At 42.6% G+C, this 23,427-nt stretch overlaps 1 long non-coding RNA gene across 1 annotated transcript in view; it reads left to right on the forward strand.

The window, feature by feature from the left end:
• Nucleotides 1-3,197: 3,197 nt before the first annotated feature.
• Nucleotides 3,198-23,427, forward strand: part of LOC140908144 (uncharacterized) — a 70,913-nt gene continuing 50,683 nt past the window's right edge. Inside the window, exon 1 of the long non-coding RNA XR_012157777.2 lies at nucleotides 3,198-3,313. This is a non-coding gene — a long non-coding RNA (uncharacterized LOC140908144). The remainder of the gene's footprint in view (nucleotides 3,314-23,427) is intronic.

Raw genomic sequence — 23,427 nt, forward strand, 5'->3', positions numbered from 1 at the left:
CACTGACTCTTGTAGCAAGTGTGGGGTGTGTTAGCCAGCTGGACCCACATCTTCCTTACATGTGCAGTGCAAAAATATTCCTTTGTGGGATGATAACCTGTCCAGTTATCAGACTCTTGTAGCGGCACCTTGCTTTTTTTTGACGAGCAAACTGCAAGGAATAGCTGAGGATATTTTAAATGCACACAGATGAAAATTAACTTGGAATGATCATTTATGGATTGATGTTTTCAGAATAGTGACAGAAATAAAAGATACTAGTAAAACACTATTCAAGTCATTTAATCTAACTCATCGGGTTTAGCTAACTCAAGGGAAAAAATGAGAAGGAACAACTCCAGAGATGACTGCTGATATAACCTGTTGCAATTCATATACTTCAGTGCTCTTAATGATGCCCAATATGCCATCAACTGATGAATGCAGCAGTAATGACTAGGAAACCATCAGAAATAAATATATTCATTCCAGGTTACTTTTGAACTAAGAATCCTCATGACAGTGAGTAAAGCCTTCAGGTAATTTGAAGCAGTACCTCTTTTCAACAGATATTTGCCTCACATAAAGGTAACATGTCTATGACAGGTGAAGGAATCTCAAAGAAGGGAATTGATGAGACCTTACCTAGCTGGTGCAGCAAGTTATGGCTTCTAACAACAAATGCATGGGCATACAACCACAAAGGAGCTGACGTCTATGCAGCCAATCATCTTATGAGCCAAACTCTTTGGAAATGAATTTTGCAAATGTAGATATACATGAGCACAGAGGCAGACTCAGTAAAGACTGATTCTAGATACTGGGTTGTGCATGTTGCATTTGGTCTCCCCAGTGTGTAAAGCGGAGTTGCATCTTGAACCTCATGTTTTAATTCTGCTGGTCAGGCGTTTCTTCACATTGTTACAGCTAAACAAGAATCAGTCCAGGCAGGAGAGAGACTGGATGATCAGATAGATCCTGACAAGACTAAGTGGTACCTTGTAGCGCTTTCTTGCATGACTGCTGGGGTTAATTTTTGTTATGTGCTAGGTTTATAAGCATCAGAACTGGGAGATCAGCTGTGAAGAGGTACACTCTGAATGCAAACTACCCCTTAGAGCTAAGATCCCAATCCTGCTTCCATTGGCATCAACGGAAATTTTGCCACTAACATCAACCACAGTACAAATAATATTGAATTAATAGGAGAATCTCATGAACTCGCAGGACTAAAGGGAGATGTGTGATATGACAAAAATCTGATGTATGATTGATTACTCCAGGAAAGGACAGCATTGCTCTCAATTTTATACTTATTAGCATATAACTTCTGTTCCTATGGGGACCCCCTAATATATAAGCTACAAGAACATAGGCAGTCACTAGTTAGGCATACATTTTATTTGCTGTGAAAGCTACTTATGTATTTATTTTAAGGGATAAAAAAGGCCTTTTGCCTAGCTGGTTTAAACCGAGGCATAATGGATAGATTCCTGACTCTCTGGTATTCACTGTTAGCTGCCAATGTAAGCCTGTCACCATTACGGTAAGAAACACAGTCTTTGGAGATGCTGCATCTCATTTGCAGTGAATTCCTGGATGGTTTTCCTTAAATTGGTTCTTCCCCAGGAGTACTTTAAATGTGGTTATTCATTTAAATAGTTTACCATGGGGGGGAAAAAAGCTCTACAAAGTGCAAGATCTCATTTGCAAAGGGGATCCTTGGGACTAGGTGCAGATATACGTGTGCCATGTGTTACAGTTTCCATTCTCTGGTTTTCCTGCTGTTAGGAAATAATAGGAAAATTATCTAAAATAAGGACAATGTGCATGATAATTGAACAATGAGCTCATTCCACTCCTGCTAGCAGAATCGAGACTGTGGGCCTTGAGCAGTGGAATGCCCACCTACAAGCAGTGCAAGACACCTTTAAATCCTTTCTTCACTGTTAATTTTAGCTTTGGATTTTCCAAACACAAAATATATGTCAAGGTACAGCTCTTCTACTTGGACACAAAACCAGCAACTGGCTAGTTTTCTTAGGAGTTCAATGTGAGTTGAAGATGTTCAGCACCTTGCAGGATCAGGCTCCAACAGACTGCACATTCAAGAGTCTAAGTTTATAGTATTTAAGATTATCCCTTTTAAAATGTTTATATTAGTTAGTTTATATTAGTTATTATATGGGTCTCAGGACCCATATGTAAATCTGTGGTAGAGATCTGAATCGAGGGATGGCCGATGATGATGATTAGTTACAGTAACAAGTGTGGAAAAAAGCCTTTGAGCTTGATTCAGTCTTACAACTGGGGCTGGTCTAGGGAAAATGGTGCCCTGGGTGAATGTGTATTTTGGTGCCCCTGACCCCCGTGGGCACCTGACCCACCCCCCAATGTCCCCAGGCCTTGCTGTCTCCCTCAGTGCTTAATTTGTTAGTGGAACTGAGACTTAACATCTTATGTGGAGATTGGCCATACTGGCGTACTTGGAGATCATTCAGTCAAAAGCCTTTTGCAAGAAAAATACATAACTTTAAAATATACATCTCTCTTATTTTCCTGTATTTTTTGTTTGTTATTTAACATAAATGTAGACGCTAACTGTAGTTCCCAAAGAAAGGAATTAAATGTAAGAACAAAGACAGCATTGTCAATGTGTTTGGTCTTTCATTCTTCATGAAACACAATCATTTAGTTTTCTAAATGTAAATAGAAGGCATGTTTTGTTAAGAGGGCTAACTAGGAGAGGTAAAACAATATTTCATATACTTTACAAAGACAATATTTATCATTTTGATGTATATCTCAGCTAGTCCAGAAGCAATTGTTTCCACTAGTGTTTTATGCAATTATTTCTATTATGTTATTAATGGATTCTTTAAAAATTGTTAGCCTCTGATAGTTTTTAAGTGTCTTATTTGTTCCTTCTCTCCAGAAAGAGACTTTCCCTATAAAGACAAATGACCTTGTTGTCTGTGTGTAGCTGGTTTTCAGTTTATTTAAAGTAGGGATTTTAGTTGTTATAATAGTAAAAGCTATGTTTTTGCTTTAAGCCAAGTGAGCTGAAGCTCCTTGTGTTTTTCCATTTTTCTTGACTTTATTACCTAATTGATATTCCTCATTACAAGGTGTCTTTTTTTCAGTCATGCTGCCTTCCCCACTATATGTTCCAGCTGCTATTAAACCCTTAATGTCACAGTGACCAAGGGAAAAATGCCTGCTTCTGAAACGGGGAGACAAAAGAAGCAGGAGGGATCTGTGAAAATGCCCGCAAGAAACAAAGCACAGTACGATGAAGATGATTCACATCTCTGCAGTGATTCTTCAGGAAAAGGTAACAGAGCAGAACCAAAGACCATTTTCACTCTTCTTGAATTCATTTCACCTGATCTCTAAAGTATTTCCTGGCTACCACTGTAGCTTTGAAATGGGCTGTGTGTTTGAATACAGAATTTTTTTTCTTATAAAAATAAAATGGGGTGAGGGGAGTGAGCATTTTTTTTTAAAAAAAGTCAGTTAATGGTGATAACTGTAAACAAGCATGCAGAAGAGAGATCCAGGCAGCTGTCCCTCCATCCATCTCAACTTTCATCCATCTTCGGGGAGATCTATTTTAGAAAATAACATTCATGGGTAATTTTTTGTCTAATTTTAATTTTAATGGAGCAGAATGAAGCCCATAGGTACCGATCTTGTGAAGACTTACAGATGTGCTTAACTTTTGGCGCTGTAAGTATTTCCACTGAAATCAACATGAGTAAAATTAAATGTGAGTATGTGTATTTTTACAGGATCAGGGCCTTAGGGCTAACTGTGTCCCAGTGCTGATTGCTCCCTGAATGATGCTGAGCATCCTCAGCTTCTATGGAAACAAAAAAGCTTCACTATTAAGATAAGCTAAGAGCTGGATTCAGCTCCCATTAGGGTCAAAGGGAGTTTTACATTTGAGTATAAATTGCGGCTGGATCAGCACCTTAAATGGTAAATTCCTGGGAGCCGGGACTATGGGCTGTAAAGCTCCATGCGTGATACCAGTAGTATTATTAGTGAGATTTTCAGAAGAACTCATCAACTCTTAGAGAACAAAGAGGTGCTGGCTGTCGAGTTCTTTTGAAAATCTGGCCACTAAATTTAGTGGGAGATGAGTTCTTCTGAAATCTGGCCCAGGTATAAATAACAGTTCTAACCAATCTTGTTCTCCTTGGTGATTCAATTTATCCTATATGATTTAGGTTTCAGAATGGTAGCCATGTTAGTCTGTATCAGCAAAAACAACAAGGAGTCCTTGTGACACCTTAGAGACTAACACATTTATTTGGGCATAAGCTTTCGTGGGCTAAAACCCACTTCATCAGATGCATGGAACGAAAAATACAGTAAGCAGTATATATATTACAGCACATGAAAAGATCGGAGTTGCCAACTTGGTAAGGCAACTCCCATCTTTTCATGTGCTGTAATATATATACTGCTTACTGTATTTTTTACTCCATGCATCTGATGAAGTAGGTTTTAGCCCATGAAAGCTTATGCTCAAACAAATGTGTTAGTCTCTAAGATGCCACAAGGGCTCCTCGTTATTTTTATATGATTTAGGTTATTATTCCACTGAAAGTTAAATGGGAACTGGTGAAATCAATGGACATGACTCTGCTTGAGAGGCAGAAATTTACTAGTGGGTGAGTAATAGACAATTAAGCAATGCTGTTGTAATAGCAAAGGAGAATAAAGGAAGGTCCATTTGACTACTGCACAATTAGGGTATGTCTACAGTATGAAATTAGGTCAAATTTATAGAAGTCTTTTTTTATAAATTGTTTTTATATAGTCGATTGTATGTGTCCCCACACAAAATGCTCTAAGTGTATTAACTCAGCAGAGTGCTTCCACAATACCGAGGCTAGCATCGACTTCTGGAGCGTTGCACTGTGGGTAGCTAGCCCACAGTTCCCGCAGTCTCCGCTGCCCATTGGAATTCTGGGTTGAGATCCCAATGCCTGATGGGGCTAAAACATTGTCGAGGGTGGTTCTGGGTACATGTCGTCAGGCCCTTCCTCCCTCCCTCCGTGAAAGCAATGGCAGACAATTGTTTTGCACCTTTTTTCCTGAGTTACCTGTGCATACACCATACCATGGCAAGCATGGAGCCCGCTCAGCTCACTGTCTCCGTATATCTCCTGGGTCCTGGCAGACGCAGTACTGCATTGCTACACAGCAGCAGCAACCCATTGCCTTGTGGCAGCAAAAGGTGCTACAGGCCTGAAAACTATCGTCCTCATGTTTGAGGTGCTCATGGCTGCCTCAGTAAGGTCAGTCAGGAGCACCTGGGCAGACATGGGTGCAGGGACTAAATTAGGAGTGACTTGACCAGGTCATTCTCTTTAGTTCTGCAGGCAGTCCTATTGTACCATCTTATGGTGAGCTTGCAGGAGATGAGGATGGCTAGCAGTCCTATTGCACCATCTTCTGCTGAGCAGCCAGGAGATGTGGATGGCTTGCAGTCCTACTGCACCGTCTGCTGCCAGCCAAAGATGTAAAAGATAGATGGAGTGGATCAAAACAAGAAATAGACCAGATTTGTTTTGTATTCATTTGCTTCTCCTTCCCTTCCTCCCTCTGTGAAATCAACAGCTGACAATCGTTTTGGTGAGGTCTGTCAGGGGCACCTTGAAAACCTTAATGGGGATTCAGTCCTGCCTGAAATACCAGAGGGAGCGATAGATTAGTGGGTTGAGCATTGGCCTGCTAAACCCAGGGGTTTCAGTTCAATCCTTGAGGGGCCATTCTGCGTGACAGTTGTTTTTGTTTCTCCTTGATGTAAAGCCACCCCCTTTGTTGATTTTAATTCCCTGTAAGCCAACCCTGTAAGCCATGTCATCAGTCGCCACTCCCTCCATCAGAGCAATGGCAGATAATCGTTCTGCAGCTTTTTTCTGTGCAGACGCCATACCACGGCAAGCATGGAGCCCGCTCAGCTCACTTTGGCAATTAGGAGCACATTAAACACCACGCGCATTATCCAGCAGTATATGCAGCACCAGAACCTGGCAAAGCGGTACCGGGCGAGGAGGCGATGTCAGTGTGGTGACGAGAGTGATGAGGACATGGACACAGACTTCTCTCAAAGCACAGGCCCTGGCAATGTGGGCATCATGGTGCTAATGGGGCAGGGTGGAACACCGATTCTGGGCCTGGGAAACAAGCACAGACTGGTGGGACCACATAGTGTTGCAGGTTTGGGACGATTCCCAGTGGCTGCGAAACTTTCGCATGCATTAGGGCACTTTCATGGAACTTTGTGACTTGCTTTCCCCCGCCCTGAAGAGCATGAATACCAAGATGAGAGCAGCCCTCACAGTTGAGAAGCGAGTGGCGATAGCCCTGTGGAAGTTTGCAATGCCAGACAGCTACCGGTCAGTCAGGAATCAATTTGGAGTGGGCAAGTCTACTGTGGGGGTTGCTGTGATGCAAGTAGCCAACGCAATCAAAGATCTGCTGATATCAAGGGTAGTGACCCTGGGAAATGTGCAGGTCATAGTGAATGGCTTTGCTGCAATGGGATTCCCTAACTGTGGTGGGGCCATAGACGGAACCTATATCCCTATCTTGGCACAGGAGCACCAAGCCGGCGAATACATAAACTGCAAAGGGTACTTTTCAATAGTGCTGCAAGCACTGGGGTATCACAAGGGACGTTTCACCAACATCAATGTGGGACGGCCGGGAAAGGTACATGACGCTTGCATCTTCAGGAACTCTGGTCTGCTTCAAAAGCTGCAGGAAGGGACTTTATTCCCAGACCAGAAAATAACCGTTGGGGATGTTGAAATGCCTATATGTATCCTTGGGGACCCAGCCTACCCCTTAATGCCATGGCTCATGAAGCCATACGCAGGCTGCCTGGACAGTAGTCAGGAGCTGTTCAACTTCAAGCTGAGCAAGTGCAGAATGGTGGTAGAATGTGCATTTGGATGTTTAAAAGCACGCTGGCGCAGTTTATTGACTTCGTTAGACCTCAGCGAAACCAATATTCCTATTGTTATTACTGCTTACTGTGTGCTCCACAATCTCTGTGAGAGTAAGGGGGAGACGTTTATGGCAGGGTGGGAGGTTGAGGCACAGGAGGGTGCGGTGAGCATCAGAGAAGCTTTGAAAAACAGTTTCACGACTGGACAGGCTACGGTGTGAAAGTTCTATTTGTTTCTCCTTGATGAAACCCCCCGCCTCTTGGTTCACTCTACTTCCCGATAAGCTAACCACTCTCCCCTCCTCCCGTCGATCACCGCTTGCAGAGGCATAAAGTCATTGTTGCTTCACATTCATGCATTGTTTATTAATTCATCACACAAATAGGGGGATAACTGCCCAGGTAGCCCGGGAGGGGTGGTGGAGGAGAGAAGTACCTGGAGGGGTGGTGGAGGAAGGAAGGAAAGGCCACACAGCACTTTAAAAGTTTAAAACTTTAAAACGTATTGAATGCCAGCCTTCTGTTGCTTGGGCAATCCTCTGGGGTGGAGTGGCTGGGTGGCCTGAGGCCCTCCCACCGTATTCTTGGGTGTCTGGGTGAGGAGGCTATGGAACTTGGGGAGGAGGGAGGTTGGTTATACAGGGGCTGTAGCGGCAGGCTGTGCTCCAGCTGACTTTTCTGCAGCTCAACCATATGCTGGAGCATATTAATTTGATCCTCCAGCAGCCTCAGCATTGAATCCTGCCTCCTCTCATCACACTGCCACCACCTTTCAGCTTCAGCCCTCTCTTCAGCTCATCACCTCTCCTCCCGGTCATTTTGTGCTTTCCTTCACTCTGACATTTTCTGCCTCCATGCATTCATCTGTGCTCTGTCAGTGTGGGAGGACAGCATGAGCTCAGAGAACATTTCATCACGAGTGCATTTTTTTTGCCTTCTAATCTTCACTAGCCCCTGGGAAGGAGAAGATCCGGTGATCCTTGAAACACATGCAGCTGGTGGAGGAAAAAAAAAAGGGACAGTGGTATTTAAAAAGACACATTTCATAGAACAATGGGTCCACTCTTTCAGGGTAAACCTTGCTGTTAACATTACATACATAGCACATGTGCTTTCGTTCCAAGGTCGCATTTTGCCTCCCTGCACCGTGTGGCTAGCCCCTCCCTTCTCCCCCGTCCTCATGGCTAACAGCGGGGAACATTTCTGTTCAGCCACAGGCAAACAGCCCAGCAGGAACGGGCACCTCTGAATGTCCCCTTAAGAAAAGCGCCCTATTTCAACCAGGTGACCATGAATGATATCACTCTCCTGAGGATAACACAGAGAGATAAAGAATGGATGTTTGAATGCCAGCAAACATACACTGCAATGCTTTGTTCTACAATGATTCCCGAGTACGTGCTACTGGCCTGGAGTGGTAAAGTGTCCTACCATGGTGGACGGAATAAGGCTGCCCTCCCCAAACTTTTGCAAAGGCTTTGGGAGTACATCTTGGAGAGCTGCGAATGCCAGGGCAAATTAATCATTAAACATGCTTGCTTTTAAACCATGTATAGTATTTTAAAAGGTACACTCACCAGAGGTCCCTTCTCTGCCTGGCAGTTCTGGGATGCAGCCTTGGATGGGTTCGGGGGGTACTGGCTCCAGGTCCAGGGTGAGGAACAGTTCCTGGCTGTCGGGAAAACCGGTTTCTCCGCTTGCTAGCTGTGAGCTATCTACAACCTCATCATCATCATCTTCCTCGTCCCCAAAACCTGCTTCCGTGTTGCCTCCATTTCCATTGAATGAGTCAAACAACGTGGCTGGGGTAGTGGTGGCTGAACCCCCTCAAATGGCATGCAGCTCATCATAGAAGCAGCATGTTTGGGGCTCTGACCCGGAGTGGCCATTTGCCTCTCTGGTTTTCTGGTAGGCTTGCCTAAGCTCTTTAAGTTTCATGTGGCACTGCTTTAGGTCCCTTTTACGGCCTCTGTCCTTCATGCCCTGGGAGATTTTGACAAATGTTTTGGCATTTTGAAAACTGGAACGGAGTTCTGATAGCATGTATTCCTCTCCCCATACAGCAATCAGATCCCATACCTCCCATTCAGTCCATGCTGGAGCTCTTTTGCGATTCTGGGACTCCATCATGGTCACCTCTGCTGATGAGTTCTGCACTCACCTGCAGCTTGCTACACTGGTGAAACAGGAAATGAGATTCAAAAGTTTGCGGGCCTTTTCCTGTCTACCTGGCCAGTGCATCTGAGTTGAGAGTGCTGTCCAGAGTGGTCACAATGGAGCACTCTGGGATAGCTCCCAGAGGCTAATACCATCTAATTGCGTCTACAGTACCCCAAATTTGACCCAGCAAGGCCGATTTCAGCACTAATCCCCTTGTCAGGGGTGGAGTAAGGAAATTGATTTTAAGAGCCCTTTACATTGAAAAAAAAGGGCTTCATCATGTGGACGGGTGCAGGGTTAAATCGATTTAACGCTGCTAAATTCAACCTCAACTCCTAGTGTAGACCAGGGCTTAGAGACATTATCGTTAAATGTAAAGTACTGTTGTCATAAATATAAAGGGAAGGGTAAACCCCTTTGAAATCCCTCCTGGCCAGGGGAAAGCTCCTCTCACCTGTAAAGGGTTAAGAAGCTAAAGGTAACCTCGCTGGCACCTGACCAAAATGACCAATGAGGAGACAAGATACTTTCAAAAGCTGGGAGGAGGGAGAGAAACAAAGGGTCTGTGTCTGTCTATATGCTGGTCTTTACCGGGGATAGACCAGGAATGGAGTCTTAGAACTTTTAGTAAGTAATCTAGCTAGGTATGTGTTAGATTATGATTTCTTTAAATGGCTGAGAAAAGAATTGTGCTGAATAGAATAACTATTTCTGTCTGTGTATCTTTTTTGTAACTTAAGGTTTTGCCTAGAGGGGTTCTCTATGTTTTTGAATCTAATTACCCTGTAAGATATCTACCATCCTGATTTTACAGGGGGGATTTCTTTATTTCGATTTACTTCTATTTTTTATTAAAAGTCTTCTTGTAAAAAAAACTGAATGCTTTTTCATTGTTCTCAGTGACCTATGCAAATTGATGAGGCTTTTTATCCAACATTTCCCAGGAAAGGGGGGGTGCAAGTGTTGGGAGGATTGTTCATTGTTCTTAAGATCCAAGGGTCTGGGTCTGTAGTCACCTAGGCAAATTGGTGAGGCTTTTTACCAAACCTTGTCCAGGAAGTGGGGCGCAAGGTTTTGGGAAGTATTTTGGGGGGAAGGACGCGTCCAAACAGCTCTTCCCCAGTAACCAGTATTAGTTTGGTGGTGGTAGCGGCCAGTCCAAGGACAACGGGTGGAATATTTTGTACCTTGGGGAAGTTTTGACCTAAGCTGGTAAAGATAAGCTTAGGAGGTTTTTCATGCAGGTCCCCACATCTGTACCCTAGAGTTCAGAGTGGGGGAGGAACCTTGACAACTGTACTTCACAGAAACACCCTAGAGTCCCCATGAGTACATGTTAAAGAATAAGTCTGCCAAGATAATACAGTCTCTGTTCATAGAAGCTATATATTTGAGAGACTTCTACTGTATTATCATGATTGTCATGTGAGCAGTAGACAAATATTGCATCAGCATTTAATATTGCTAACCTCACCAATGTTGTAAATCCAATAGCTAGAGCTTGGTTTTTCCTACACATAAGGGTAATTGCAGAGAATATACCATTCAACCTGCTGAATCCCAAAGGTGAGACTATAACTATGTAAGAATGTGGGGCCAAAAAAAAACCCCCAAAACAAAAAGAGTACAAGCAGCTTTAACAGATGTGGGACAACTGGCTCAGAGGTTTTGTAGCAGAATATGGAGAATTTCTTCTTTTGATCACTTGCTTGAATCCAACCAGATCGGCAATGTTAAAAAATGATCAACATTTGTTGATTGTTTGATGGCCTATAAGAAAGTATGCTCATTGGGGTAGCTTCTTATAGTTAGATACAGTTCTGTTTTCTATGACGGTCTCAAACCACTTCTTGGAGGATAAATCAGAAAAAAAAATCATTGCTCCATGCTGAGTTCCTTTTGATTACTTTTTCTGTTAAGATTAACAATTAATGACTGAGGCTTAATTATTTAGGACTTAACCCTGGTCCCATTCATGGGAATGACAAAACATTAAATTATTTCACTGCAACCAGAATTTGGCCCTTAAGTTATCCCATACTTTAAGATACTTTGATCCAAGACCATGCATAAGCGCTCAGTATTATTAATATAAAAATCACATATGGAATCAGCCTGATAAATGATCACTTTTTGAACACTAACAGTGGTCTGTTAAGTCTGGTCAAAGGTAGTGGGACAATGTGGGAAAACTTGATGGCTGCTGCAGCACCTTTCTGTGAGCTTCTGTGAATGTGATAATTTTGACAAGCACTAAATTCACCGTTAAAATGTTTTAAAAGGAGAGAGAAGCTATGGGTTCATTTTTTGGGGATCAGCAACATTTTCTATAGCTACAGTTTCATAGGTTAGCACTTCTAATGCACTGTAAATAGTTTACATTAATAATAGAGTAATAACATCAGGTTTCCGAGGAATGGAAGAACATTTGCATATGAAATGAGGGACAGGTGAGAGGTGTGGCAGTGAACTAAAAATACTATGCCATTGCAGTTTTCCTTTCTGGAACCATTTTCTCAGTTTGAGCTGTGAATAATTACAATGTAATGGAATCAGTTACCATTATGGCTTCCACACCTGTAGCACTGGAATAATTTATAATTGCCTAAAAAGTGAAGTCATTCAAATTAAAAGTATTACAGGCTACAAATTAACACAAAGTATGTCTGTTAGTTTAAATCATGTTAAAAAGAAGCTACAAGGTCTTGCCTTGGAACATGGCTCCCAATGCATAGGGGTCTTTTCTGGGTTCGTATTCAATCTTTATTACTAGAGCCTCAGTTTAATCTTCATCCGTTTTCTTTCTCAGTATTCAATGTGCAGTGCCCATCGACTTCCATTATCCACTTTACATCAGTGTGCTCTGAATCATCTGCATTTTCACTGTGTGCTTATATCTCAGAAATAATTGTCCAGTTGTAGATTAGGCAGTGACATTAGATCAATGCTCTCATTGTTAGGGCTCCTGGGTTCTATTCAGACTGTGCCATTGACTAGCCATGTGATTTTGAGATACTCCCTTCGTGAAATTCAAAGTCATTACTCTGCCAGTGCACTTCTGTAAGAATTTTTATAAGGTAGCACCATGTTTGTAGGATCTGTAAAATGTGTTATTGGGTTTACTAAAGTCAGCTGCATTGTTTAGTTTTGTATACCAGTCTTTATATCTATTTATATTTATACCTCCTGGTGATGTTTACAATATTGTATTTTATACTCAGAGTTTGGTGTAAGTGAAGTTATGGGGGCTGAGCTGTAATATGAGGTGACCCTTGGCACCAAATGCTTTCTTATTCAGGAAACTGCCTCTGGTCAGTGATGACAGGCAACACTTTAAAATTTAATATACAGCACATTGCCAACACAATTTCAGCTCCAAAAACATAGCAAGTTTGGTTTAGCCTTTTTGACTTTGCAATATCTGATGTTGGGAAAACAGAGAAGAGGAGCACTAGGCTCATTTGACACACAATAATATATCTTTCTGCATCATATAATGCATGATTATATGCAGTACAGAGAGCTGAAAAGTACCCTGTTTCCCTGCAGAGTCTACCCTGACTGATCTGCAGTTTGCTGAATCCTGCAGAGAATTGAGGATATGCATTACAATGCACTGTTTCCTGCTGGAATTCTGTGCACTTTCAAGTTGTCTTCCCTGTGTAATTGGTATAGTTTTTAAAGTCAGGTAATATCAATGGGAGATTAAGTGATATAAAAAAACATAATACAAATTATGAACAAATGTTAATACATTTAGAATAATATACATAGTAATGTAGATAATTTTCTGGACTGCCTATACACGGCACAGTGTCTTGTGATGTAAAAATTAAAGCAGAGCACTTACCATGTCTGGAGCACTATTACTTATTGAACACGTTACATGCAAAAGAGCAGCTCTACTTTATATAAGGACAAAGGTGGATTAGTATGACATAATGGGGAAAGGCACATCACTTTTCATTTTGACATCCTATGATGAAATGGCTATAGTACATATACTTCACCTCCTGCCTTTCATTCATTTCACACTACTCCTGGTATTTATTCATTCTTGTCAGCATTAAAAGGATTAATATTATAATGTAGGACAAACATTCTACAAAATTAGATAGTCAGAAACCGTGAGTTTATTACTAAAAGCTGCTAAAGATATGATGGCAGATAGAAAAGATTTACAAGCCAAAGCAAGTATGTAAGGGTCTCAGAAAAATGGAGTCAGAGTTGTCAGGAGAGAAGGCTCAGCATTTTACTAACTGCATGAGCACTCATTTCCATTTGACTCTGTTTAGAGTTCTGGAAATATCCAACTTACCCTGGACGTGTTCAGATGCTTAACGCAGGTATTAGCATAGCCACTCCCTTACTAACATTACATAATTCAATTTGCATAGTAATTTCCCTATTCATAATTTGATATGCACCTTTATAAATGTCATTTAACTAGTCGGGGTATAAGCAAATACAGATTTTTGCACAGAAATTTGTTCGGGTATAGATGTTGACCATTTGGCAAAGGGCCAACAGGTGCGTTTTCCCACTGTTTGCTGGCTGCTGGAGACTTTCCTTGGCAGTGAAAGGCTCCAGCTGTGGGGAGCTGCCAGGGCCTTTCCCCACTGCTGGAGCCTTTCACTGCTCCATGTAGCTACATGTGTAGTGCCTGTGCTCTGCATGCCATGCTAAGCGCAGATATAGCCTGTGTGTGTTAGATGGTAATGTGTGGTGGAGAGTCAAAGATGATAAAACTCATTTCTTTCATTCAGCTAAAGGCATAATGTGCAGTCTGCCTGGTATTTATTTGTGAATAAAAAGAGAATGTAGATGACGTGCTGGGGAACAGATAACAAGTGTATGGGCAAAGATAGTGACTTAATTGTTAACCCCATCTATATATCTCCAGTTCCTTCCCTCCAGCTGAGGTAGCTTCAGACTATCTGTCCTTGGGGTCAGAGCTAATTCTCTGTGTAGGTACAGGAATCAGTCTGTTTTTCTCAGAAAGCACTCTGTGATATGGGAGAGAATTAGGTCATTAATGGTTGGTTCTGCATTTTGAAATCCAATCAAACAGTCCTTGACACACAGATAGTCAAAAGCTGGTAAATTTCAACAGAATGTGACAGGGGAGTGGAACAGATAAAGAGAGCGAAGGAAATGACAAAGACTAAGATAAAGCATGCATCCTCTATCCAGCCTGCCCACTTCCAAAAAATAACCACACACAGATAACATATACAGCCTGGTTCTCAGGAACTACGAGAATTTCAGGTCCCTCTCTGACCATGTGGTCTTACTATTGTAATCCTTACCCTATCTTGTCTCATACCTTCCCTGTTTCTTGTCTCCATCCCATGGCATAAACTGAATAGTAGACTGAACACTCCTTGCTTGGGGCAGAGAGCTTGCCTTCACACGTGTTTCTCCAAAGTGCCTAGCACAGTTTTGGGAACGAATAAAATAATAAAGAGTAGATTATAAATAGGATAAAGAATGATGTCTGTTCCACTCGGCAGCTTTAGAGGCAAGCACTGATCTTAGAATAATTTTGTTGGGTCTGGGTAGCTGTTAGTATATCTTAAAAAGATTGTAAAGTGTGCCCAAAGCTTTGCATTGTTGTTCTTTTTATTGAACAATAGTAAAAATAGAAACAAATGAATCTACTGTGGAAGAGTTCCAAAAAGTGAAGCCTGAAAATAGAAGACAACAGTACCCCCAAGTCCTGTTCATGCCACTGGTAGCAGAGTGGCTAGAGGAGTGGCTGAATAGAGTAGACACTCTACCCTCCCTACCCCAACAGCAACCAATAGGTTTGACAAAGGATACAGTAATAGATTCTGTCACACAACAATCTGGAGGCTCTGGGGTGGAAAGAAAAGAGAGCTCCTTTGCCCTTCTAGTAGGTCTGAGGGAAAGGCTTCCAATTTATTACACATTTAGGCCATGATTCAGCAATATGTTTGCGCATATGCTTAAATTTAAACAGTTTACTCACTAGAAGGGTTGTCAATTTTGGTTGGACCTATTCCTGAAGGCTTCATCACAGACATAATCTTTAATTCCTGGAGACTTCAGGACAATCCTGGTGGGTTGGCAACTCTACTCACTAGGGATAGGATTAATCATGGGATGTATTGAAAACTGTGTAAAAATTACAAGCTGTCACTTCAGTTTTCCTGGTCCTGCTTGCTGGCATGGGGGCTTTCTAGGGAAGCATATGATCTGGGTGTTTCTGCAGAGAACCAGTGGCTTGAGTTGTGTCTCTGTATTATAGGGAGCAGTCTGTTTTTTGTCTGTGTTTTCTGGGTTCTTGTATGTTGTTCTGAATTCTATGAAATAAAGTAGCATTATGTTGAGCCTTTCAGCAAGAAGATTTTATATTTTCACCTATTATCTCTGTATGCTGTGAACATAACAATCAACACTGAATTGGGGCTGATAGACAAGATATAGACCCTGAGCAGAGTTTAGAGGCAGTGTCTTGGTAGATCAAGTCAATGGGGTTCAGTACAGGTGCAAAGGTCTATCCATGAAGAGCTGATTGCAGGATCAGGGCTGAATTTTAGACCTGGCTTGATCAGTGGAAAAGGATGAGAAGGGCAAAGATGAAGATTACAGCAATATGATGGGGATAGATCGGGTAAATGTTTCTTGGCTCTCGATGGAGAGATAGAGGATGGAGGGGGAGGTTCCTTTCAATTGTGCATCTGTGCAAGGGTCAAGGACAATGTACTTTATATGAGTGCTTATAATTTCTCTGATAATAGATTGTCATGTTGAGTATAGAGAACAAAGAACAACCCTTTTTCTTGAATACCAATTCACCTTATCCTTTGAGGTACAAGGCAAAGTAATAGCATCTCAATACGAGATGCATTTTGTTTATATGGTTAGTGCAAAATTGATTTATGAAACAATTTTCCCTATTAATATCAGCATAGGCACTTTTCCTGGTAAATAATTAGAGAAGCTTTTCTGGAAGATCTGGGAGGCTAAATACTATAGCTTACTTCTTGATATCAGCACCCACAGTAACATCCCACTTTGCTCTTTAAGGAATATTTGTTTAAATTCTAATCTATTTTTTTAAATTTTACTTATGTCAAGAATTTTTGAAACTTATTTTCTGAGTTGTGTTTTCACGGGTTCATAATCATAGTCAATAAGGCATAGTCCTATGCTGCCAAGGAGTTGGACTAGGTGACCTAATAGGGTATTCTATCACCTGTAAATTCTGTGATTCAAAGCTTATTAAAATAACTTCAGCCTGAGAGGTATATGTGTCATTTAATAATACCTAACAATTGAAAAATGAATCCAAACCCTAAAAATGCTATAATCACAGCTAATGCTTAAGTTAGGCACTGGACTCCTATCCATAGGAAACTTGCCATATCAGACTTCTAATTGCTTGTGGCCTGATTTCCTCACACTTCAACAAAGGTAGGCACAACTTTCAACGGTTGCCAAACTTTAGGCACTAACATTTATATTTAGGCATCTGAATACCCATATTAAGTATGAAATTGTTGGATGTAGGTGACTATGTTTAGGTGTCTAATGAAGATTTAGCCACCTTTATTTGAAACTGTGCTCTTTTCTGGAGCTAAAGGCCTTCTTGGGAATAATAATATAAGAGTTCCAATCTTTTTCCTTAACCGTTCTTTCTTCATATCACACCAAATTTATACAAGAAATGTACAGAGTTAAATGTGATATGCCAGGCACTTCAAGGTTTTCGGAGTATGTTTAAACAATAACTTTGAAAATCTACAAGGCAACAGCCCTATGGAATTTATATGATATATTACTGACATATTAAATTACTCCTGGGAGGATTCTGCATGACTGCGCGCCTGCAGAAAACAGCCCTCCCGCAGAAGTCCTGTGCTTCCCTGCTGAAAAAGGCAGGGAAGCAAAGGGAAGCCATGTGGGGAAGGAGGACCATGGATGCCCCCCCAAACAGAGGTGAGGCATGGGGGGGCACACAGGGTTATGTGCCACTGCCCCCCCCATTACTGCAAGCACAGAGCTGCCCAGCTGAAGGAGGCAGCCTCTTTGCTCCACTGAATGAGCAGCTGAACGCCACCTCTTGGGTCCTAGTGCCAGTCGTGATCCCCTTCTGTGTGTTGGGAGCCTTCCTCTTTTCTGTGCAACTGTGAATGCCCTAGGTGGGGCTGAGTAAGGAGGGAGGGATGGGGGATATGAGGGAAGGGGAGTGAGGGGTTGGGGTGAAGAGGCAGTGGGGAAGGAAGGGGGGTGGAATAGGGCAAGGGGAGGAAGAATGAAAAGAAAAGGGAATTGGGGAATAGCAGGGGGAAGGGGGATCCCTGTATGTGGCGTCCCCTCAGCAGCAGCTGTGGCTCCCCCATTAAGGAGGCCCATTGAACCCTCACCCTGACAAGCCCTATCCCCCCTACACCTGGATCCCTCTGATGAGACCCCACACCTAGACCCGATGCCACTTCTCCCCAACCAGCTGCACCTGGACCCCCACCCCATCAAGCTCCACTCCCCTGGCACCCAGACACTGCAACTGAGCTCCCCCCCCAACCCCTTTGCTGAGGCCCATCACATTCACCTGGATCCCCTGCAGAGTCTGATTGCCCTTGCACCCAGAACCCCGCAGCGAGCCCCTGTGCATCCAGATCTCCCACTGAGCTGCCCACACCCAGATTGCTCCACACAGAAACCTCTCACTCCAAAGCTGGATACCCCTACACTAAGCCCCTCCATACTTGGATCCTGATGGTTTGAGTCTGCCTGCCCGCACCTGGAGCAGAGGGGCAGGTCCCCAGGATGTTTCTGGGGCAGGGTCAGGTGCAGCCTTACTGCAGAGTCCCCGGAGGAGGTGGGGGCTTCAGGGTGATCTCCCACCTCAATGCAGCCAGTGGCCTGTGCTCCCCACTGCTATGCTGGAGTCACATTTATTTATTGACAAAATTTGCAGAATTTTTCAGAATTTTACAATATTGTGTGTATAATTTTTATTTTTTGGTGCAGAATTCCCTCAGGAGTAATATTGACATCAAGAGGTGTGTGTGTGTTTAGAAGTGTACAAATGAGTTTACAAACTGATTTGATTTAACAGATCTCTTTGTTGCAAATATAGATTTTTGTAATGTATCCAGTGGCTGATACTAGAGGAATTCTAAACTCAGCATTTAGAGCAGTTCCACTTTTCATTCAGGAGATTTCTGAAGGGTATTTTAGCCCTGAAAAAAAAAAAATCCTGGTTCAGTGTGAGCTCTAGTTCCAAAATTTGGGCTTCATGTTATTGGTAATAATTTTGATATCTCTTCAATAGGAAAAACACCAAAATTATTAGCTCATCATACCAGGCCATTACATTAATTCCTACTGATTTGGTTACTGGTTGGTGGGATAATGATGAAAGGCCCTCCATCTAATTATTTAAGTCATTCAGATCATCTTATGTTATTTTCTTGATGACTCAATAAATGGCATGCATTTAAAACTTGATTGTCCTGTAGTTGATTGTCCTATAGTTTTTAGAATGTGTAGGTTGATTTTCATATGTAATAAAAATATTTCTTTTAAATATTTTGTGCCAGAACATTTTGGGTTAGAAAACCTCATTTCTTCAGCTGTTGATAAAGTTAGGCTAGTGGTTCCCAAACTTGTTCCGCCGCTCGTGCAAGGAAAGCCCCTGGTGGGCTGGGCCTGTTTGTTTACCTGCCGTGTCCACAGGTTCGGCTGATTGTGGCTCCCAGTGGCCACGATTCACTGCTCCAGGCCAATTGGAGCTACTGGAAGCTGCGATCGGCTGAACCTGTGGACGCTGCAGGTAAACAAACCGCGCCGGCCTGGTTTGGGAACCACTGAGTTTGGGAACCACTGAGTTAGGCAATTGCTCTATGACAAAAAACATTGATGCAGAGAATTAAATGGATTTGAAATTAAACTTCTCTGTGGCTGAATCTATTACCAAGAGTCTGAAGCTGCAATGTTGTGAAAAATATGAATGAAAACATATTGACAGTTCCAGATAAACTTTTTAGGATGTTCTAGGAGGATAAAACTGTATCATATTAAAACAGTGGAATGGTATTATACCATAAATGGAATCTACTGCCAATAATATAAGGATCTTAGTAAATACACAGACACACGAGATTAAAGTTAGTTCTGCAACAGGACAAGAAGACAGTTTAGCATTTTTCACACAGATGATTTCTGACAGGATGGGCCTAAATTTAAACTGCCATGACCTTCTCCAAAATCTTTGCTAATAAAGGTAGATTAGAAATTAATCTAAAAAAATCATCCACCTAAACCACCTAAACCAAAAGCTTCCTCAGAATAGAAATTACAGCCTTCTTTGGAGAATCATTCTTGAAGATGAACGGAACATTTGCTACACATGAATAGAAGGGGCCTAAAATTAGAAGGCATAATTTTATAAATCAGGTATGCCAGGACAGAGACAGCACGTCATAGAGAATGGATGCAAAGCCACCTCTACAATCTCAGAGGAAGTAATTAAGATTAATTTAGTAAGAAAAAAATCACCCCCTTGATATGACCATTACTAAGAGATCAGCAGGTCTCCAGAAAGACTGGCTCTGGCAAATGGAGACTAAACAGATTCAGAACTCTGATTTTATTGATCTTGGTAATAAAAAATTTAAAAAGCGAAGAAAAGGTCTTTTTGCAGGAGTGAAGAGAAGACAGAACACTGATTGAAGCACAGTATGGTATCTTATTGATCACTATGCAGTGCAGCTAGGAAGTGAAATTAAAGGTACTGGGAGAGGAAGACCAGCAAGACCCACAAAACAACTTAGCAAGGCGAGCTCTTTGGCATCAGGAAAAGCTGAAATCCAGATGTATACACCTAACTACAGCATAATGATGAAATTTTGACAGGAAAGGAATTCCTCCCAGATGGGAAAGGGGAGCTTGACCACTTGCTGAAATACAATACTCACATATGAGCAGCTGCCCAGACAACCTTACAAGGTGCTCTCCCCTTGCTTAATCTTGGACTGATGGGCAGTCCTTGCAGAATGTAGTCTTTAACACAGAAGTTGGTATAAAAAGCGTACTGATGAATAGCTGACACATGGAGATTAAGCTTCCAATAACTGGCCTATATTTCAGCATATACAGAAGTTATAATTTATTAGTATTTATATTAGAGTAGGCTCCATTGTGCTAGGGGCTGTACAATATATATGAAGGCTTGGAACCTGCTTTGAAGAGCTTGCAATATAGATAGACAAGTGACAGGTGAAGGGTTAGGGGAGGGGAAAGTGTGCATTTATATATTTAAAAATAATTCTTAATAAAGTGCCAGCTATCCCTCCATCCCTCAGTCTAACCATCATTAATTTACTGACAGACATGACAGCAGAGTAGCTTCAGAGTTCTACAGGAGCCTTACGGATCATTCAGAGAGAATGTTCTAGAGAAATGGGTGCTATGACTTGCTCTAGTGGAGGATTCTGCGTTAATCTTTGCACCCTTGTGTCTCTGTTACTTGTTTTGAAGCTATAGCTTACTACCAAGCAACCCAGAGATTTCTACCACTCCTCAGGAAACTGCATGTATGCTAGTCCCAGTTTTCCAGTACACCAACCTGTGTTTTTCTTCACTGACCAGGACCCTTTCTCTGTGTGATGATCAGTGAACTAGATTGATCATTCAGATAGGTTGCCAAGTCTAATTTATTTCATTATTTCTAAAACACAGCTGTCCAATGGACAATAACTCATGCAACCAGCACACTTGCCACTTAATTTAAATATCCCCAAAGTGCAGCTTCACTTTGTATATAATTTATCAATAACCACCAACTTTTAATAATCTTTTCATATATAACAAAACAAATTTCAACACGGAGTACTGTGTCAGAATATCACAGATAAGCAATAGAAATGCAGATTCCTGATAAAGCAAAGTAAATCCTCTGTTAGCCTAAAGAAGACTATACTTCTTTTGAAATTATAAGCTGAGAGAGAGGAGCCAAATAAATGACTCCTTTGTTCCTCATTCCTTCAACCTCTTTCTCTCTCCCTGCTCTTTCTTTGTCTCTCATTTGCCAACAGAGTCATAGAATCATAGAATATCAGGGTTGGAAGGGACCTCAGGAGGTCATCTAGTCCAACCCCCTGCTCAAAGCAGGACCGACCCCCAATTAAATCATCCCAGCCAGGGCTTTGTCAAGCCTGACCTTAAAAACTTCTAAGGAAGGAGATTCCACCACCTCCCTAGGTAATGCATTCCAGTGTTTCACCTAATATCCAACCTACTAGAGTCACTGCTGTTCCCTACCTGCTTTAGCTTAACCACTGCCTCTGGTCTCCACTGAGTACTCCTGAGGTAATTCTGAGCCAAAAAATTAAAAATTATGGGCACAATATTTTAAAACTCTCAAAATTCTTCAAATGTATTTGTCAATAAATAAATGTGGCTCTAGCATGACAGTGGGGAGCACAGGTGTCATAAATATAAAGGGAAGGGTAAACCCCTTTGAAATCCCTCCTGGCCAGGGGAAAGCTCCTCTCACCTGTAAAGGGTTAAGAAGCTAAAGGTAACCTCGCTGGCACCTGACCAAAATGACCAATGAGGAGACAAGATACTTTCAAAAGCTGGGAGGAGGGAGAGAAACAAAGGGTCTGTGTCTGTCTGTAGTCGTCTTGGCCAGGGACAGAACAGGAATGGAGTCTTAGAACTTTTAGTAAGTAATCTAGCTAGGTATGTGTTAGATTATGATTTCTTTAAATGGCTGAGAAAAGAATTGTGCTGAATAGAATAACTATTTCTGTCTGTGTATCTTTTTTGTAACTTAAGGTTTTGCCTAGAGGGGTTCTCTATGTTTTTGAATCTAATTACCCTGTAAGATATCTACCATCCTGATTTTACAGGGGGGATTTCTTTATTTCTATTTACTTCTATTTTTTATTAAAAGTCTTCTTGTAAAACACTGAATGCTTTTTCATTGTTCTCAGATCCAAGGGTTTGGGTCTGTGGTCACCTATGCAAATTGGTGAGGCTTTTTATCCAACATTTCCCAGGAAAGGGGGGGTGCAAGTGTTGGGAGGATTGTTCATTGTTCTTAAGATCCAAGGGTCTGGGTCTGTAGTCACCTAGGCAAATTGGTGAGGCTTTTTACCAAACCTTGTCCAGGAAGTGGGGCGCAAGGTTTTGGGAAGTATTTTGGGGGGAAGGACGCGTCCAAACAGCTCTTCCCCAGTAACCAGTATTAGTTTGGTGGTGGTAGCGGCCAGTCCAAGGATAACGGGGGTAATATTTTGTACCTTGGGGAAGTTTTGACCTAAGCTGGTAAAGATAAGCTTAGGAGGTTTTTCATGCAGGTCCCCACATCTGTACCCTAGAGTTCAGAGTGGGGGAGGAACCTTGACATCCGAATATTTTAAAACTCTCAAAATTCTTCAAATGTATTTGGCAATAAATAAATGTGGCTCTAGCATGACAGTGGGGTGCACAGGCCACTGGCTGCATTGAGGTGGGAGATCACCCTGAAGCCCCCACCTCCCTCAGTACAGGGACTCGGCAGTAAGGCTGCACCTGACCCTGACACAGTACAAGGGCTGGACATGCCCCAGAAAAATCCTGAGACCCTGCTCCAGATGCACCAGGTGTGAGTGGGCAGGCTTGACCCATCAGGATCCAAGTATGGAGGGGCTTAGTGTGGGGGTATCCAGATGTGGAGTAAGAGGTTTCTATGTGGGGCAATCTGGGCACTCTGTGGGAGATCTGGATGCACAGGGGCTTGTTGTGGGGTTCTGGGTGCAGGGGCAATGGGTCTCAGCAGAGGATCCAGGTGACGGTGGTTGGGGGTCAGCTGGGGGGGGGTCTTGGTGTGGGGAGATTGGGCTCAGTGGGAGGTCTGGGTATGGGAGGCTCAGTGGGGGGGTCTGGGTGACAGGGTAGTGGGGCTTGATGGGGTGGGGGGTCCAGGTGCAGCTGGTTGGGGATCAGTGGGGTGGGGGTCCAGGTGGGGCAGCTCTTTGGAGGAGTCCAGGTATAGGGGGGTAGGGCTTGTCAGAGTGAGGGTTCAATGGGCCTGCTTAACAGGGGAGCCTCAGATGCTGCCAAGGGGATGCTGCATGCTGGGCTCCCACTTCCCCCCGTGATTCCCCTAACCCCTTTTCTTCTCCATCCCCGTCCCCACACTCCCACTTTCCACTCCCTTCCCCCCACTGCCTCTTCCCCCTTACCCCCTTTCCCTCATTTCCCCCCCTTACCCAGCCCCACCATGGACATTCACGGTTGCCCAGAAAACAGGAAGGCTCCCAGCACACAGAGGGGGAACACGACTGGCACTAGGACCCAGG

The sequence above is a fragment of the Lepidochelys kempii genome, chromosome 3 (genome assembly GCF_965140285.1).
Source record: "Lepidochelys kempii isolate rLepKem1 chromosome 3, rLepKem1.hap1, whole genome shotgun sequence".
NCBI lineage: Eukaryota > Metazoa > Chordata > Testudines > Cheloniidae > Lepidochelys > Lepidochelys kempii.